Source organism: Melospiza georgiana, chromosome 32, assembly GCF_028018845.1.
Source record: "Melospiza georgiana isolate bMelGeo1 chromosome 32, bMelGeo1.pri, whole genome shotgun sequence".
In the NCBI taxonomy this organism is placed as follows: Eukaryota; Metazoa; Chordata; class Aves; order Passeriformes; family Passerellidae; genus Melospiza; species Melospiza georgiana.
Genome location: NC_080461.1, coordinates 2071939 through 2090872, shown reverse-complemented (window position 1 = coordinate 2090872; position 18934 = coordinate 2071939).

Here is an 18934-nt window from a genome sequence, read left to right as displayed (position 1 = left end):
AGAAGTGCACTGCCATGGCCTCAAAGGCTCTGAGGGACCAGCAGGCGTGGCTGGGGAAGCCACGTGACGCATGGGGGAATTGAAGCCTGGCCCCAGGCTGCTTACTTGTTCTGGCCTGGCAACACCCTTCTCCAGGAGCAAATCCAGCAGGGCGGCACTGGTCTCATGCTTGAGGAGCTCGCAGTGAGCTCTGAGCCCAGTGCCCATGGTGCGGGTCTCCTGCCGAATGCTCCGGATGAAGTTGCAAACGAGCTGTAGGAGAAGGGCAAGAAGCCGGGGATGTTGCATGGCGTGCTGCACACACGGTGCTGGGCTGAGCAGGGACAGCAGGCCCAGCCCAGGTGGAGGTGGCTGCAGGTACCTGCGCTGTTCTGTGGAAGCGGCCACGGCTGGATTCCTGCTCTTGTGTGCGCTCCACAGCTTCATCTGGCAAAGAGGGAGCGCAGCCAGAGCTGAGGGGCTGCGGGAGAGGCCGGAGAACACAGCCCAGCCCTGCGCTCCCCAGGCAGGGAGAGCCCTGGGATGCCCCAGGGGGATGGAGCAAGGGAGCTGTGGGGTGTCTGCCCGGCCCCTCTTCCCACCTGTCCATGGCCATTTCCCCAGGGGATGGCATGGCATGGCATGGCATGGGGCCAAGTTGGCTGCAGGCTCCAGCCCTGCAACCCAGCTCTGCCACTCACCCTCCTGCGGTGGATGGAAGGGCACCACCTCTTCAGTCTCCTGTGCTGGGGCTGCTCCAGGTCCTTCTTCTTCCTCCTCCTCCTCCATCCAGGCCATCTTGGCCACTCTCGGGGGTCTCTGCTCCATGTCTGTGACAGGAGCTACTTGCAGGAGAGACGCCTTGGGAAAGCTCTGGGGCACCAAGTCCCACGCTCTGCCCTTGAGGGCAGCTGCAGAATAGAAGCCTCGGAAGGCCACGGGTCACCGAGTCCTGTGCTCTGGCCTCGAGCTCAGCTGCAGGAACAAGGCTGCAGAAAAGCTTCTGGTCAGACGGGAATGAGTGCGCTGTGTGGGGGCTCCTCACAGCACTGCTCTGTCCCGTTGTGCCCCGTTGCCTGTTCCCAGCACCCGGGCAAGCTTCTATTTCCCACGTGTCACAAAGGGACCTTGGTGACCGGGTTCCGTTCCATGGCACGGTGACCGTGCTGCAGCGTGCCAGCCAGGGGCCTTGCACACACTGCCTCCTGCCCTGGGGCTGGCCCCGGGCCAGCCAAAGTGGCCCAGCTTGGAAGGAATCCCTGGCCCCAGGTGTCTAAGACAGCCTGACAGGATCTTTAGGAAGGGCTCAGACCATAAGCAAAGGCCGCCCTGCTCTGCGGGCTCAGGCCTATCCCCATATCTTTCCCTGAGAGCATTTGAATTTCTAAATGAGAATCATTTGAAGGCAGGGGATTTACATTTAACATTTCAGAGAAGACTTCTGCCTTCCTTAGCAGACACCTCTCTCTTCAAACCAAGACAATTGTTTGTCATCTTGCAGATGCGCAGTTGCTGGGCAGCCCCGTTTTACTCCAGGGACCTGGAGAACCATTCCCAACAACTGGGAAAATCCTAGGTGTTCCATCCACCCATAGATGAGGTCTCCAAATTTGCCCCAAAAGTGGGTCCAGCTTTTATAGGCCAAAAAGAGCAAGTCCAATTGACTGGATGATATTTGTAGCCCAGATAGCACTTCAGCTGATGACACGCTTCACAATCAGCAGGGGACACAGCTAGGCCAAAGCCCAGACCTCTGCTGGGAGGCTTTCCATTCAAACACCCTTCAAACAAGCCTCCATGCAAGTCAGCTGGGAAAGTTTCTTCAAATGATCCATTTCTGGCACCTAACTACACAGGGATATGTGAAAGATTCTAAAGCAGCCGCTCTGGAGTCAAAGAGGCAGCCCTAAGAGTCCTTGTCATCTATTTGTAGCTAAATCACACTTTGGGGGATTGGAAGGGGTTTGGAACAAGCTAGAGAGTGGACCTCTGAGTTTTTTAGATGATGCCATTGCTTTTTTTTCTCTTCTACATAGGCAGGAAGGTTGAGTTGGGCTCACATCTCCACCGCATGGCTCACAGGGCCGCAAGACTTGTAGTTACAAGAGCTTTGAAGGATTTCTTGGCCAAGAAGGCATGGCCAACAAGGGTATTTATGTTTTGGACCCAGTCTTCAAGATTTCATCTTACGGACTCATGCTCTCGGGGTCTCTAGCTGGTCAGAGTGACCCTGAGATAAGTTAAAAAGTCTCTTGTCCCAGCCCGGTGGTTGAAGAAGGAGTCAGAGCTCTTAATTTCTCAGTCTCAAGGTTGTTTATTGTATCTTATCTATAAAATTCTTTCTCCTGTCCTGCCGAGGTCTGCTCAGCAAGACAGTCTAAGGAACTCTGCCTCCCCTGGGGTGGTGTTATCTTTTTATACTAAAAACTACCAGTACAATATTTACAATTACTTTCCAATCCCTATCATCTATGTTAGACAGTGAGCTTCTACTCTAGACCAATCTCAAAGTACCAACATCAACCAGAAGATGGAGGCCAAGAAGAAGAAGGAGAAAGGCTGGACATGCCCAGATTCCTCCATCTTGCCCCCTGAAGCCCCATTCTAAAAACCCTCAAAATCTATTGTTCCACTCTGGGATAAATTCACTATCATTCTACTTCATTTTTTGTGGCTGGTCATTCTTCATACAAGGTTGGTGATTGTTTTTTCCAAGTGCTAAATCAAAGGCACGGGGGTCTTGGGCTCTGTGCCAAGGTCTCTGAGCCCTCTGACAGGCTCTCGAGTCCTGCAGGGCAGCCAGAGGAATTTCCTGGGTCCCCACATCATGCTAACAGTGTAAGCTTCCTTAGCCAATCATGCTATGACACACAAACCTACAGCACTGCATCCTAATCTTCTTGTTTAGCATTGTAACTACTTTGATTTCTTCCTAGATCTTGAACTCGAAAACTCTAAACTTTCCTCCACTTCAACTTTTCTCCCCGTGTTGCTGCTATAGACTAGAAATCCGCATTCTCGCTTCTAGCACCTAAGTTTGGGAGCCCTTTCCTAGGTCTCAGATCAAATCCTGTGTTTAATTCTAAGCTTTGCTGACAAGACCAAAGGTCTGAGATTTCTCTGCATTTGGGTTTCCAACAACACTGATGCTGTTAGTTGCAGAGTGCCAAGGATGCGTCTTGCAAGTCAACTCTGGCAGGAACAAGGCGGCTGCTTGTGGCCTCTGACAGCCCATTGCCCGGGGCTTGCCAGCGCCCCAGCCCCTCAGGGGCTGCCCCAGCCTGGCCGAGCCGCCCGGCAGCAGCGCCGCAGCCCCACAGCAGCTCCAGAGCAGCCCCATCCAGAGGCACCTGGGAGCCCTCAGCAAGGCAGCCAGCAGCACACAGGCAGGAGGACACGGCTGGCGCTTCCTGCCTGGCACAGGGCTTGTGACCATCTCCAGGCACCGCTCTGGCAGGGATCCCCGCAGCTCCGGCCCCTGCCCAGCCGCTCTCTGGGCAGCACAAAGGCTTCAGCAGAACCACCAAAGGCCAAGGGGCTTCTGGCCATTTCACCTGGCCCACTGCACGCCTGGGCAGCTGGCTGAGCGCAAGCACCCATTTCCCCCTCCTCCCCTATGCCCTACGGACCCTGGGCAGCAAAAGAAAAATGCTGGGAGTCTGTGTATGTTAACATAGTCTATATTTACATGGTAAAAGAAAAAAAAAAAAACCAATGAAAAGAAAATTCTTGAAGAAAAACAAAATAAAACCTGATTCAGGTGGCCCCAACAAAAAGAGCTTCTGGGATCACCTCTCCACAGAGCTCTGGCAGGGCAGGCAGCCGAGCTGTGACAGACGGGGCCATGTCTTCCACGCCCTGCGCAGGTGATTTTGGAGCCACTGGAACCTGGAGATGGGAGCCCGCTCTCCTGACCTGAGGAGGCACAGCGTTTGAATTGCCAGGCTTCCGACGGCGAGGCTGACGTCATTCGTTTTGTCTTCCAGGGCTGCGAGAGAGAGGAACAGAGGCACGGTCAGAAGCTGGAGCTGCAGGGAGCCGAGGAAGAGCCCCCTGCAAGTGCCATCCCAAGCCGGCTATTGCCATGGCCAGGAGGGAGCAAAGGGAGCAAGGGGATCAGCCCGAAGCTGCTGGCCACGAATGGCCCACGTGGCCCTGAAATCTCCGTGTGCTCTGCCCACGGGAGCAGAGCCCTCCGCAGCCGGGGCAGGGCTTGCAGCTCCCCCCAGCAGCCCCCGCTGTCAGCCCGCTGCCCTCACTCACCAGTGCAGATCCGCTGCAGCTCTTGCTGCTGCCCCCTCAGGTGCCGCCCGGCCATGCCTGTGAACACAGAGTCTGTCACGGCCCCAGCGGCACAGCTCCCTGCCAGCAGCGCTGCCGGCGCTGTGGCCACACGGGCTGCTGGCCCGGCAGCGCTCAGCTCAGCCCATGCAGCGCGCTGTCGCCCCAGGGCACGGCTGTCAGAGGGCGGCAGCAGCAATGCCCAGGCCAGGCGGGGCTCCACGGCGCCGGGCCCGGCTGCCGCTGTCGGGGCAACAGGCGGGGCTGGGGCCGAGCTGCGGCGGGCTGGGGAGGGAGCCCGGGCTTGTAACTCACCCATGAACCTGATGGCCGCCTCTCGCAGGGGCTCCTGTGGGCTCTCCAGGTAGCGCAGGGCCCGGCGCAGGTGCTCGGCCGCTCTGCTCCTGTCCTCTGCCAGCTGCAGAGAGCGGCAGGAGGGAAGGGTTGGCGCGGGCTCAGCCCCTGGGCCGGGCGCTGCCTGCGCCCCGCCCCGGCCTTCCCTGCCCGCACAGCCCCGAGGCGCGGCCAGCAGCCGCTGGCGCCGGGCTCCTGAAGGGAGGGGGAAGGGGCCGGCTGCTGCCCGGGGAGCCGCGGTGCCGCCCCTGCCCCGCAGCCCCGCCGGGCCGGGGCTCCATGGGCACCCGGCTCGGGCCCACGGGAGCCTGGAGAAGAGCCCGCGCGGCCTCTGGCTGCAGCAGCGCGCAGGGGCACAGCTGCCCGGCTCGCACACTGAGCACCGCCCTCAGGGGCCTTCTCCTGGCTGAGTTGGGGATTCCGGGCCGTCCTTACCAGGCACTTGCTGAACTTCCACAGTTTCTGCTCCTTCAGCAGCTTTTTGAGATCCCTCCTCTTCATGAACTTGACCGCATAAAGCAGCGTTTCCCGAGAAGCCTGGAGAGCAGCAGAGACGCAGAGATGGCCCCGCAGCCCAGGGCACGGGTCCCGCCTCCCCCTGCCATGGCCTGGAGGAGGCTGCGGTCCAGCAGGCGCAGGGCAGGAGGCAGCCGAGCCCCCTGCCAGGCGGACAGCAGCAGCCCAGGAGTCCTCACCTCTGCCACATGCTGATTCTCATCATTGCAGTGGAAGAAGAGTGGAAGCAGGCTCTGTTGCACAGGGCTTTCCAAAGGTTTTTCTCTCTCTTCCAAATACTCCATCATGTCTCGGAAGAGTTTTATGGAGAGCAGCTGTACCTGGCTATTATCCTAGATGAAAAAAACAAGAAAAAACACTTGAGCATTGGCTCCTCCAGGGCGCCCTGGGCACAGGGCTGGAAATGCACAGGGCACACAGTTTCCAGGCAGCAGCCAGTGGCTGTAGCTGGGGGCACGGAGCCTTACGTGGTCAAAGAGTGGCAGGAGTGCCTCAGCCAGCTGCATGGCAATGGGGGTTGACAGCAGAATGTGTTTGTGCAGGAGTATAAAGCTGAGTGTGATGAGTGTCATCCCAGCTATCTCTGCATCATTGTCCCCCAGTAGGTGCATGAGGCTTTTGGTCAAGCTCCACATTCTTTCGGCCTGTGCGGAACACAAGTCTGTGAAGTCCCACCCTACTGCCACAGGGCCCAGAGGCCAAAGGACTGTCCTGAAGCACTGGGGCAGCTGAAGCAGGAGGCAGGAGAGCTGGGAGCAGCTGCCCCAGTGCCCAAAGCCCAGGTCAGGCCAAGTGACTGAGTTCCCAGCGCAGCTTCAGCCACTGCCCCCTTCTCACCATTGAGGGATCATCAATGAGCTCGAGAAGGGCCCTGAGCGCCAGGCGACGCCTCTCCCTGCACTCGCTCTGCAGGTACCTTGAAGAGACCTTCACAACACTGTCGCCACATTCATTAGAATCCAGGCACACGAGGACCTGAAAGGCACAGGCCAGTGACGGGGGAGCCGGCCGGCAGGAGCCCGCAGCCGCACAGGGCTGGGCCCAGGACGCAGCAGCAGCAGCAGCAGCACAGGGTGCGGGCACCGTCCCAGGCGGCTGCTGCCACGAGAGGGCAGAGAGCTGGGAGGCTGCTCAGCCAGGCAGCGCTGGACACCCGGCTCACCTCCACAAGGAATGCCAGGGCAGGCAGATCCCAGTGTGGCTCCTGTGTGCTGAGCAGCCAGAGGAGGTGGAGTGCAATACTGGAACACAAGCGATGACAAGCATGGCGCATCTCTCTAGGAGGGCAAAAAAGGGAGCAGGAAGCTGAGCAAATCTCTCCAAGGACAGGCTTACAGAGCCTGGTGGTCTTTTACCACCACCCTGCAAGGGGACCTGGGCCCTTTAGGAGGTGTCTCCTCCTGTGCTCTCTCCCTTCCCAGCCTTTTCCAGTCTGCTTGGCCGTCCCTCAGTGTGTCGTTAGCCGTCCCTCAGTGTGTCCCAGGGCCTTGGGGAATGTGTGGGACAGCTCGGGCACAGAGCACAAATGGCAGGATCAATGGGGAGAAAGAGAGTCTCACCTGGCCAGCAGACCCACAGCATAGTGGCGGGTGTCAGCACAGAGCAGCGTGTCCCAGCCACGCTTGCGTTCCACTGACACCACCACATCCTTGTAGTGCTTTTGGCAGAGCAGGGACTTCAGAGTCTGCACTGCAAACCTGTGTGCACAGCAAAGCCCGGGTCACACTGGCAGCACTGGCTCCTTTGCAGGCCACGTGTCAAGGACAGGAGGAGTGGGATGGAGCACCTGTTGGGGCTGGTGGCAAGACCGTGCTCTTCCAGGCAATCCTTCCAGAAGGTTTGGACCTCCTGTGGCATCTCTTCTGTGCTGGAGAACACTTGGAAGAGCAGATGAACAAAAAGGCGGGGGAAATATGGCCTCACTACACGTGGGACAGAGGACTCCTGGAGGATCTTCCACATCACCACGGTTGCCTGCAAAGGACAAAGGCCCCCGAGACAGCGCTCAGTGCCGAGGTGTCCATGTGGCAGGGCCCGAGCGTGGCAGGGAGAGGCCCGGAGAGAGGCAGGGGGAGCGCGGGGCCTGGTGGGCCTGAAGCTGCCCCTGGGCCAGGTTTCTGGCCAGCGCCTGAGGCAGGCAGATGCAGTGGGGGAAGGAGGATGGAGAGCTGCTGGAGAGGTGGCCTTGGGGCCAGCAAAGGCCAGTTGCGGAAACTCACAGCCAGGGCAAAGACAGCCGTTTTGTCCCCATCTGAGGTGCACGTGCTGTACTCTGGCCAGCTCCCTAGCACATCCAGGAGGATCAGCTGCACTGGCTCGGCAGTCCTGGACGAGCACATGATGGTCTTCCACATGGAGATGGCAGCTCTGCAGGGTTAGAGCTCTGTCTCATGGGGGGTCTCAGACACAGCATCGTGGCCTGGGCATCCCTAGGGGCCCGGGCTGACCGCCGGCTCTGCCTCTGCCCAGTGGCCCTTGCTGGCAGCAGCCAAGCAGCCCAGCTCTGTGAGGACAGGCCCTGAGGGGCAGCAAGGCAGCATGGCAGCAGGCTCAGGGGCTGACATGCCAGGGCTGGGAAAGGCAGCAGCCAGAGGGTTCTGGAACTCTCTGTTGCTCAGACAGCTGGGCCAGGCAGTACAGGGTGATGGGCTTGGGAGGCCTGAGCCCTCTGGGCAGGTGGGCCCCATACCTGTCACAGGACGGGGCCACACGCAGGAGCGTCACGACTGCGTCAGCCGGGTGTGCTTTGGTGAGTTTCAGCAGGGCCTTGTCCAGCCTGTGCTCGGCAGAATCGTTGGCCAGGAGCCATCGGTGAATGTACCTCACCAAGGCAGGCACCTGCAGGAGGCACGGGGAGACTTGGAAAGCTGCCAGAGAGAGCAATGTCCCCAGGCTCCCCAGAGAAGTGCACTGCCATGGCCTCAAAGGCTCTGAGGGACCAGCAGGCGTGGCTGGGGAAGCCACGTGACGCATGGGGGAATTGAAGCCTGGCCCCAGGCTGCTTACTTGTTCTGGCCTGGCAACACCCTTCTCCAGGAGCAAATCCAGCAGGGCGGCACTGGTCTCATGCTTGAGGAGCTCGCAGTGAGCTCTGAGCCCAGTGCCCATGGTGCGGGTCTCCTGCCGAATGCTCCGGATGAAGTTGCAAACGAGCTGTAGGAGAAGGGCAAGAAGCCGGGGATGTTGCATGGCGTGCTGCACACACGGTGCTGGGCTGAGCAGGGACAGCAGGCCCAGCCCAGGTGGAGGTGGCTGCAGGTACCTGCGCTGTTCTGTGGAAGCGGCCACGGCTGGATTCCTGCTCTTGTGTGCGCTCCACAGCTTCATCTGGCAAAGAGGGAGCGCAGCCAGAGCTGAGGGGCTGCGGGAGAGGCCGGAGAACACAGCCCAGCCCTGCGCTCCCCAGGCAGGGAGAGCCCTGGGATGCCCCAGGGGGATGGAGCAAGGGAGCTGTGGGGTGTCTGCCCGGCCCCTCTTCCCACCTGTCCATGGCCATTTCCCCAGGGGATGGCATGGCATGGCATGGCATGGCATGGCATGGCATGGCATGGCATGGCATGGCATGGCATGGCATGGCATGGCATGGCATGGCATGGCATGGCATGGCATGGCATGGGGCCAAGTTGGCTGCAGGCTCCAGCCCTGCAACCCAGCTCTGCCACTCACCCTCCTGCGGTGGATGGAAGGGCACCACCTCTTCAGTCTCCTGTGCTGGGGCTGCTCCAGGTCCTTCTTCTTCCTCCTCCTCCTCCATCCAGGCCATCTTGGCCACTCTCGGGGGTCTCTGCTCCATGTCTGTGACAGGAGCTACTTGCAGGAGAGACGCCTTGGGAAAGCTCTGGGGCACCAAGTCCCACGCTCTGCCCTTGAGGGCAGCTGCAGAATAGAAGCCTCGGAAGGCCACGGGTCACCGAGTCCTGTGCTCTGGCCTCGAGCTCAGCTGCAGGAACAAGGCTGCAGAAAAGCTTCTGGTCAGACGGGAATGAGTGCGCTGTGTGGGGGCTCCTCACAGCACTGCTCTGTCCCGTTGTGCCCCGTTGCCTGTTCCCAGCACCCGGGCAAGCTTCTATTTCCCACGTGTCACAAAGGGACCTTGGTGACCGGGTTCCGTTCCATGGCACGGTGACCGTGCTGCAGCGTGCCAGCCAGGGGCCTTGCACACACTGCCTCCTGCCCTGGGGCTGGCCCCGGGCCAGCCAAAGTGGCCCAGCTTGGAAGGAATCCCTGGCCCCAGGTGTCTAAGACAGCCTGACAGGATCTTTAGGAAGGGCTCAGACCATAAGCAAAGGCCGCCCTGCTCTGCGGGCTCAGGCCTATCCCCATATCTTTCCCTGAGAGCATTTGAATTTCTAAATGAGAATCATTTGAAGGCAGGGGATTTACATTTAACATTTCAGAGAAGACTTCTGCCTTCCTTAGCAGACACCTCTCTCTTCAAACCAAGACAATTGTTTGTCATCTTGCAGATGCGCAGTTGCTGGGCAGCCCCGTTTTACTCCAGGGACCTGGAGAACCATTCCCAACAACTGGGAAAATCCTAGGTGTTCCATCCACCCATAGATGAGGTCTCCAAATTTGCCCCAAAAGTGGGTCCAGCTTTTATAGGCCAAAAAGAGCAAGTCCAATTGACTGGATGATATTTGTAGCCCAGATAGCACTTCAGCTGATGACACGCTTCACAATCAGCAGGGGACACAGCTAGGCCAAAGCCCAGACCTCTGCTGGGAGGCTTTCCATTCAAACACCCTTCAAACAAGCCTCCATGCAAGTCAGCTGGGAAAGTTTCTTCAAATGATCCATTTCTGGCACCTAACTACACAGGGATATGTGAAAGATTCTAAAGCAGCCGCTCTGGAGTCAAAGAGGCAGCCCTAAGAGTCCTTGTCATCTATTTGTAGCTAAATCACACTTTGGGGGATTGGAAGGGGTTTGGAACAAGCTAGAGAGTGGACCTCTGAGTTTTTTAGATGATGCCATTGCTTTTTTTTCTCTTCTACATAGGCAGGAAGGTTGAGTTGGGCTCACATCTCCACCGCATGGCTCACAGGGCCGCAAGACTTGTAGTTACAAGAGCTTTGAAGGATTTCTTGGCCAAGAAGGCATGGCCAACAAGGGTATTTATGTTTTGGACCCAGTCTTCAAGATTTCATCTTACGGACTCATGCTCTCGGGGTCTCTAGCTGGTCAGAGTGACCCTGAGATAAGTTAAAAAGTCTCTTGTCCCAGCCCGGTGGTTGAAGAAGGAGTCAGAGCTCTTAATTTCTCAGTCTCAAGGTTGTTTATTGTATCTTATCTATAAAATTCTTTCTCCTGTCCTGCCGAGGTCTGCTCAGCAAGACAGTCTAAGGAACTCTGCCTCCCCTGGGGTGGTGTTATCTTTTTATACTAAAAACTACCAGTACAATATTTACAATTACTTTCCAATCCCTATCATCTATGTTAGACAGTGAGCTTCTACTCTAGACCAATCTCAAAGTACCAACATCAACCAGAAGATGGAGGCCAAGAAGAAGAAGGAGAAAGGCTGGACATGCCCAGATTCCTCCATCTTGCCCCCTGAAGCCCCATTCTAAAAACCCTCAAAATCTATTGTTCCACTCTGGGATAAATTCACTATCATTCTACTTCATTTTTTGTGGCTGGTCATTCTTCATACAAGGTTGGTGATTGTTTTTTCCAAGTGCTAAATCAAAGGCACGGGGGTCTTGGGCTCTGTGCCAAGGTCTCTGAGCCCTCTGACAGGCTCTCGAGTCCTGCAGGGCAGCCAGAGGAATTTCCTGGGTCCCCACATCATGCTAACAGTGTAAGCTTCCTTAGCCAATCATGCTATGACACACAAACCTACAGCACTGCATCCTAATCTTCTTGTTTAGCATTGGAACTACTTTGATTTCTTCCTAGATCTTGAACTCGAAAACTCTAAACTTTCCTCCACTTCAACTTTTCTCCCCGTGTTGCTGCTATAGACTAGAAATCCGCATTCTCGCTTCTAGCACCTAAGTTTGGGAGCCCTTTCCTAGGTCTCAGATCAAATCCTGTGTTTAATTCTAAGCTTTGCTGACAAGACCAAAGGTCTGAGATTTCTCTGCATTTGGGTTTCCAACAACACTGATGCTGTTAGTTGCAGAGTGCCAAGGATGCGTCTTGCAAGTCAACTCTGGCAGGAACAAGGCGGCTGCTTGTGGCCTCTGACAGCCCATTGCCCGGGGCTTGCCAGCGCCCCAGCCCCTCAGGGGCTGCCCCAGCCTGGCCGAGCCGCCCGGCAGCAGCGCCGCAGCCCCACAGCAGCTCCAGAGCAGCCCCATCCAGAGGCACCTGGGAGCCCTCAGCAAGGCAGCCAGCAGCACACAGGCAGGAGGACACGGCTGGCGCTTCCTGCCTGGCACAGGGCTTGTGACCATCTCCAGGCACCGCTCTGGCAGGGATCCCCGCAGCTCCGGCCCCTGCCCAGCCGCTCTCTGGGCAGCACAAAGGCTTCAGCAGAACCACCAAAGGCCAAGGGGCTTCTGGCCATTTCACCTGGCCCACTGCACGCCTGGGCAGCTGGCTGAGCGCAAGCACCCATTTCCCCCTCCTCCCCTATGCCCTACGGACCCTGGGCAGCAAAAGAAAAATGCTGGGAGTCTGTGTATGTTAACATAGTCTATATTTACATGGTAAAAGAAAAAAAAAAAAACCAATGAAAAGAAAATTCTTGAAGAAAAACAAAATAAAACCTGATTCAGGTGGCCCCAACAAAAAGAGCTTCTGGGATCACCTCTCCACAGAGCTCTGGCAGGGCAGGCAGCCGAGCTGTGACAGACGGGGCCATGTCTTCCACGCCCTGCGCAGGTGATTTTGGAGCCACTGGAACCTGGAGATGGGAGCCCGCTCTCCTGACCTGAGGAGGCACAGCGTTTGAATTGCCAGGCTTCCGACGGCGAGGCTGACGTCATTCGTTTTGTCTTCCAGGGCTGCGAGAGAGAGGAACAGAGGCACGGTCAGAAGCTGGAGCTGCAGGGAGCCGAGGAAGAGCCCCCTGCAAGTGCCATCCCAAGCCGGCTATTGCCATGGCCAGGAGGGAGCAAAGGGAGCAAGGGGATCAGCCCGAAGCTGCTGGCCACGAATGGCCCACGTGGCCCTGAAATCTCCGTGTGCTCTGCCCACGGGAGCAGAGCCCTCCGCAGCCGGGGCAGGGCTTGCAGCTCCCCCCAGCAGCCCCCGCTGTCAGCCCGCTGCCCTCACTCACCAGTGCAGATCCGCTGCAGCTCTTGCTGCTGCCCCCTCAGGTGCCGCCCGGCCATGCCTGTGAACACAGAGTCTGTCACGGCCCCAGCGGCACAGCTCCCTGCCAGCAGCGCTGCCGGCGCTGTGGCCACACGGGCTGCTGGCCCGGCAGCGCTCAGCTCAGCCCATGCAGCGCGCTGTCGCCCCAGGGCACGGCTGTCAGAGGGCGGCAGCAGCAATGCCCAGGCCAGGCGGGGCTCCACGGCGCCGGGCCCGGCTGCCGCTGTCGGGGCAACAGGCGGGGCTGGGGCCGAGCTGCGGCGGGCTGGGGAGGGAGCCCGGGCTTGTAACTCACCCATGAACCTGATGGCCGCCTCTCGCAGGGGCTCCTGTGGGCTCTCCAGGTAGCGCAGGGCCCGGCGCAGGTGCTCGGCCGCTCTGCTCCTGTCCTCTGCCAGCTGCAGAGAGCGGCAGGAGGGAAGGGTTGGCGCGGGCTCAGCCCCTGGGCCGGGCGCTGCCTGCGCCCCGCCCCGGCCTTCCCTGCCCGCACAGCCCCGAGGCGCGGCCAGCAGCCGCTGGCGCCGGGCTCCTGAAGGGAGGGGGAAGGGGCCGGCTGCTGCCCGGGGAGCCGCGGTGCCGCCCCTGCCCCGCAGCCCCGCCGGGCCGGGGCTCCATGGGCACCCGGCTCGGGCCCACGGGAGCCTGGAGAAGAGCCCGCGCGGCCTCTGGCTGCAGCAGCGCGCAGGGGCACAGCTGCCCGGCTCGCACACTGAGCACCGCCCTCAGGGGCCTTCTCCTGGCTGAGTTGGGGATTCCGGGCCGTCCTTACCAGGCACTTGCTGAACTTCCACAGTTTCTGCTCCTTCAGCAGCTTTTTGAGATCCCTCCTCTTCATGAACTTGACCGCATAAAGCAGCGTTTCCCGAGAAGCCTGGAGAGCAGCAGAGACGCAGAGATGGCCCCGCAGCCCAGGGCACGGGTCCCGCCTCCCCCTGCCATGGCCTGGAGGAGGCTGCGGTCCAGCAGGCGCAGGGCAGGAGGCAGCCGAGCCCCCTGCCAGGCGGACAGCAGCAGCCCAGGAGTCCTCACCTCTGCCACATGCTGATTCTCATCATTGCAGTGGAAGAAGAGTGGAAGCAGGCTCTGTTGCACAGGGCTTTCCAAAGGTTTTTCTCTCTCTTCCAAATACTCCATCATGTCTCGGAAGAGTTTTATGGAGAGCAGCTGTACCTGGCTATTATCCTAGATGAAAAAAACAAGAAAAAACACTTGAGCATTGGCTCCTCCAGGGCGCCCTGGGCACAGGGCTGGAAATGCACAGGGCACACAGTTTCCAGGCAGCAGCCAGTGGCTGTAGCTGGGGGCACGGAGCCTTACGTGGTCAAAGAGTGGCAGGAGTGCCTCAGCCAGCTGCATGGCAATGGGGGTTGACAGCAGAATGTGTTTGTGCAGGAGTATAAAGCTGAGTGTGATGAGTGTCATCCCAGCTATCTCTGCATCATTGTCCCCCAGTAGGTGCATGAGGCTTTTGGTCAAGCTCCACATTCTTTCGGCCTGTGCGGAACACAAGTCTGTGAAGTCCCACCCTACTGCCACAGGGCCCAGAGGCCAAAGGACTGTCCTGAAGCACTGGGGCAGCTGAAGCAGGAGGCAGGAGAGCTGGGAGCAGCTGCCCCAGTGCCCAAAGCCCAGGTCAGGCCAAGTGACTGAGTTCCCAGCGCAGCTTCAGCCACTGCCCCCTTCTCACCATTGAGGGATCATCAATGAGCTCGAGAAGGGCCCTGAGCGCCAGGCGACGCCTCTCCCTGCACTCGCTCTGCAGGTACCTTGAAGAGACCTTCACAACACTGTCGCCACATTCATTAGAATCCAGGCACACGAGGACCTGAAAGGCACAGGCCAGTGACGGGGGAGCCGGCCGGCAGGAGCCCGCAGCCGCACAGGGCTGGGCCCAGGACGCAGCAGCAGCAGCAGCAGCACAGGGTGCGGGCACCGTCCCAGGCGGCTGCTGCCACGAGAGGGCAGAGAGCTGGGAGGCTGCTCAGCCAGGCAGCGCTGGACACCCGGCTCACCTCCACAAGGAATGCCAGGGCAGGCAGATCCCAGTGTGGCTCCTGTGTGCTGAGCAGCCAGAGGAGGTGGAGTGCAATACTGGAACACAAGCGATGACAAGCATGGCGCATCTCTCTAGGAGGGCAAAAAAGGGAGCAGGAAGCTGAGCAAATCTCTCCAAGGACAGGCTTACAGAGCCTGGTGGTCTTTTACCACCACCCTGCAAGGGGACCTGGGCCCTTTAGGAGGTGTCTCCTCCTGTGCTCTCTCCCTTCCCAGCCTTTTCCAGTCTGCTTGGCCGTCCCTCAGTGTGTCGTTAGCCGTCCCTCAGTGTGTCCCAGGGCCTTGGGGAATGTGTGGGACAGCTCGGGCACAGAGCACAAATGGCAGGATCAATGGGGAGAAAGAGAGTCTCACCTGGCCAGCAGACCCACAGCATAGTGGCGGGTGTCAGCACAGAGCAGCGTGTCCCAGCCACGCTTGCGTTCCACTGACACCACCACATCCTTGTAGTGCTTTTGGCAGAGCAGGGACTTCAGAGTCTGCACTGCAAACCTGTGTGCACAGCAAAGCCCGGGTCACACTGGCAGCACTGGCTCCTTTGCAGGCCACGTGTCAAGGACAGGAGGAGTGGGATGGAGCACCTGTTGGGGCTGGTGGCAAGACCGTGCTCTTCCAGGCAATCCTTCCAGAAGGTTTGGACCTCCTGTGGCATCTCTTCTGTGCTGGAGAACACTTGGAAGAGCAGATGAACAAAAAGGCGGGGGAAATATGGCCTCACTACACGTGGGACAGAGGACTCCTGGAGGATCTTCCACATCACCACGGTTGCCTGCAAAGGACAAAGGCCCCCGAGACAGCGCTCAGTGCCGAGGTGTCCATGTGGCAGGGCCCGAGCGTGGCAGGGAGAGGCCCGGAGAGAGGCAGGGGGAGCGCGGGGCCTGGTGGGCCTGAAGCTGCCCCTGGGCCAGGTTTCTGGCCAGCGCCTGAGGCAGGCAGATGCAGTGGGGGAAGGAGGATGGAGAGCTGCTGGAGAGGTGGCCTTGGGGCCAGCAAAGGCCAGTTGCGGAAACTCACAGCCAGGGCAAAGACAGCCGTTTTGTCCCCATCTGAGGTGCACGTGCTGTACTCTGGCCAGCTCCCTAGCACATCCAGGAGGATCAGCTGCACTGGCTCGGCAGTCCTGGACGAGCACATGATGGTCTTCCACATGGAGATGGCAGCTCTGCAGGGTTAGAGCTCTGTCTCATGGGGGGTCTCAGACACAGCATCGTGGCCTGGGCATCCCTAGGGGCCCGGGCTGACCGCCGGCTCTGCCTCTGCCCAGTGGCCCTTGCTGGCAGCAGCCAAGCAGCCCAGCTCTGTGAGGACAGGCCCTGAGGGGCAGCAAGGCAGCATGGCAGCAGGCTCAGGGGCTGACATGCCAGGGCTGGGAAAGGCAGCAGCCAGAGGGTTCTGGAACTCTCTGTTGCTCAGACAGCTGGGCCAGGCAGTACAGGGTGATGGGCTTGGGAGGCCTGAGCCCTCTGGGCAGGTGGGCCCCATACCTGTCACAGGACGGGGCCACACGCAGGAGCGTCACGACTGCGTCAGCCGGGTGTGCTTTGGTGAGTTTCAGCAGGGCCTTGTCCAGCCTGTGCTCGGCAGAATCGTTGGCCAGGAGCCATCGGTGAATGTACCTCACCAAGGCAGGCACCTGCAGGAGGCACGGGGAGACTTGGAAAGCTGCCAGAGAGAGCAATGTCCCCAGGCTCCCCAGAGAAGTGCACTGCCATGGCCTCAAAGGCTCTGAGGGACCAGCAGGCGTGGCTGGGGAAGCCACGTGACGCATGGGGGAATTGAAGCCTGGCCCCAGGCTGCTTACTTGTTCTGGCCTGGCAACACCCTTCTCCAGGAGCAAATCCAGCAGGGCGGCACTGGTCTCATGCTTGAGGAGCTCGCAGTGAGCTCTGAGCCCAGTGCCCATGGTGCGGGTCTCCTGCCGAATGCTCCGGATGAAGTTGCAAACGAGCTGTAGGAGAAGGGCAAGAAGCCGGGGATGTTGCATGGCGTGCTGCACACACGGTGCTGGGCTGAGCAGGGACAGCAGGCCCAGCCCAGGTGGAGGTGGCTGCAGGTACCTGCGCTGTTCTGTGGAAGTGGCCACGGCTGGATTCCTGCTCTTGTGTGCGCTCCACAGCTTCATCTGGCAAAGAGGGAGCGCAGCCAGAGCTGAGGGGCTGCGGGAGAGGCCGGAGAACACAGCCCAGCCCTGCGCTCCCCAGGCAGGGAGAGCCCTGGGATGCCCCAGGGGGATGGAGCAAGGGAGCTGTGGGGTGTCTGCCCGGCCCCTCTTCCCACCTGTCCATGGCCATTTCCCCAGGGGATGGCATGGCATGGCATGGCATGGCATGGCATGGCATGGCATGGCATGGCATGGCATGGCATGGCATGGCATGGCATGGCATGGGGCCAAGTTGGCTGCAGGCTCCAGCCCTGCAACCCAGCTCTGCCACTCACCCTCCTGCGGTGGATGGAAGGGCACCACCTCTTCAGTCTCCTGTGCTGGGGCTGCTCCAGGTCCTTCTTCTTCCTCCTCCTCCTCCATCCAGGCCATCTTGGCCACTCTCGGGGGTCTCTGCTCCATGTCTGTGACAGGAGCTACTTGCAGGAGAGACGCCTTGGGAAAGCTCTGGGGCACCAAGTCCCACGCTCTGCCCTTGAGGGCAGCTGCAGAATAGAAGCCTCGGAAGGCCACGGGTCACCGAGTCCTGTGCTCTGGCCTCGAGCTCAGCTGCAGGAACAAGGCTGCAGAAAAGCTTCTGGTCAGACGGGAATGAGTGCGCTGTGTGGGGGCTCCTCACAGCACTGCTCTGTCCCGTTGTGCCCCGTTGCCTGTTCCCAGCACCCGGGCAAGCTTCTATTTCCCACGTGTCACAAAGGGACCTTGGTGACCGGGTTCCGTTCCATGGCACGGTGACCGTGCTGCAGCGTGCCAGCCAGGGGCCTTGCACACACTGCCTCCTGCCCTGGGGCTGGCCCCGGGCCAGCCAAAGTGGCCCAGCTTGGAAGGAATCCCTGGCCCCAGGTGTCTAAGACAGCCTGACAGGATCTTTAGGAAGGGCTCAGACCATAAGCAAAGGCCGCCCTGCTCTGCGGGCTCAGGCCTATCCCCATATCTTTCCCTGAGAGCATTTGAATTTCTAAATGAGAATCATTTGAAGGCAGGGGATTTACATTTAACATTTCAGAGAAGACTTCTGCCTTCCTTAGCAGACACCTCTCTCTTCAAACCAAGACAATTGTTTGTCATCTTGCAGATGCGCAGTTGCTGGGCAGCCCCGTTTTACTCCAGGGACCTGGAGAACCATTCCCAACAACTGGGAAAATCCTAGGTGTTCCATCCACCCATAGATGAGGTCTCCAAATTTGCCCCAAAAGTGGGTCCAGCTTTTATAGGCCAAAAAGAGCAAGTCCAATTGACTGGATGATATTTGTAGCCCAGATAGCACTTCAGCTGATGACACGCTTCACAATCAGCAGGGGACACAGCTAGGCCAAAGCCCAGACCTCTGCTGGGAGGCTTTCCATTCAAACACCCTTCAAACAAGCCTCCATGCAAGTCAGCTGGGAAAGTTTCTTCAAATGATCCATTTCTGGCACCTAACTACACAGGGATATGTGAAAGATTCTAAAGCAGCCGCTCTGGAGTCAAAGAGGCAGCCCTAAGAGTCCTTGTCATCTATTTGTAGCTAAATCACACTTTGGGGGATTGGAAGGGGTTTGGAACAAGCTAGAGAGTGGACCTCTGAGTTTTTTAGATGATGCCATTGCTTTTTTTTCTCTTCTACATAGGCAGGAAGGTTGAGTTGGGCTCACATCTCCACCGCATGGCTCACAGGGCCGCAAGACTTGTAGTTACAAGAGCTTTGAAGGATTTCTTGGCCAAGAAGACATGGCCAACAAGGGTATTTATGTTTTGGACCCAGTCTTCAAGATTTCATCTTACGGACTCATGCTCTCGGGGTCTCTAGCTGGTCAGAGTGACCCTGAGATAAGTTAAAAAGTCTCTTGTCCCAGCCCGGTGGTTGAAGAAGGAGTCAGAGCTCTTAATTTCTCAGTCTCAAGGTTGTTTATTGTATCTTATCTATAAAATTCTTTCTCCTGTCCTGCCGAGGTCTGCTCAGCAAGACAGTCTAAGGAACTCTGCCTCCCCTGGGGTGGTGTTATCTTTTTATACTAAAAACTACCAGTACAATATTTACAATTACTTTCCAATCCCTATCATCTATGTTAGACAGTGAGCTTCTACTCTAGACCAATCTCAAAGTACCAACATCAACCAGAAGATGGAGGCCAAGAAGAAGAAGGAGAAAGGCTGGACATGCCCAGATTCCTCCATCTTGCCCCCTGAAGCCCCATTCTAAAAACCCTCAAAATCTATTGTTCCACTCTGGGATAAATTCACTATCATTCTACTTCATTTTGTGTGGCTGGTCATTCTTCATACAAGGTTGGTGATTGTTTTTTCCAAGTGCTAAATCAAAGGCACGGGGGTCTTGGGCTC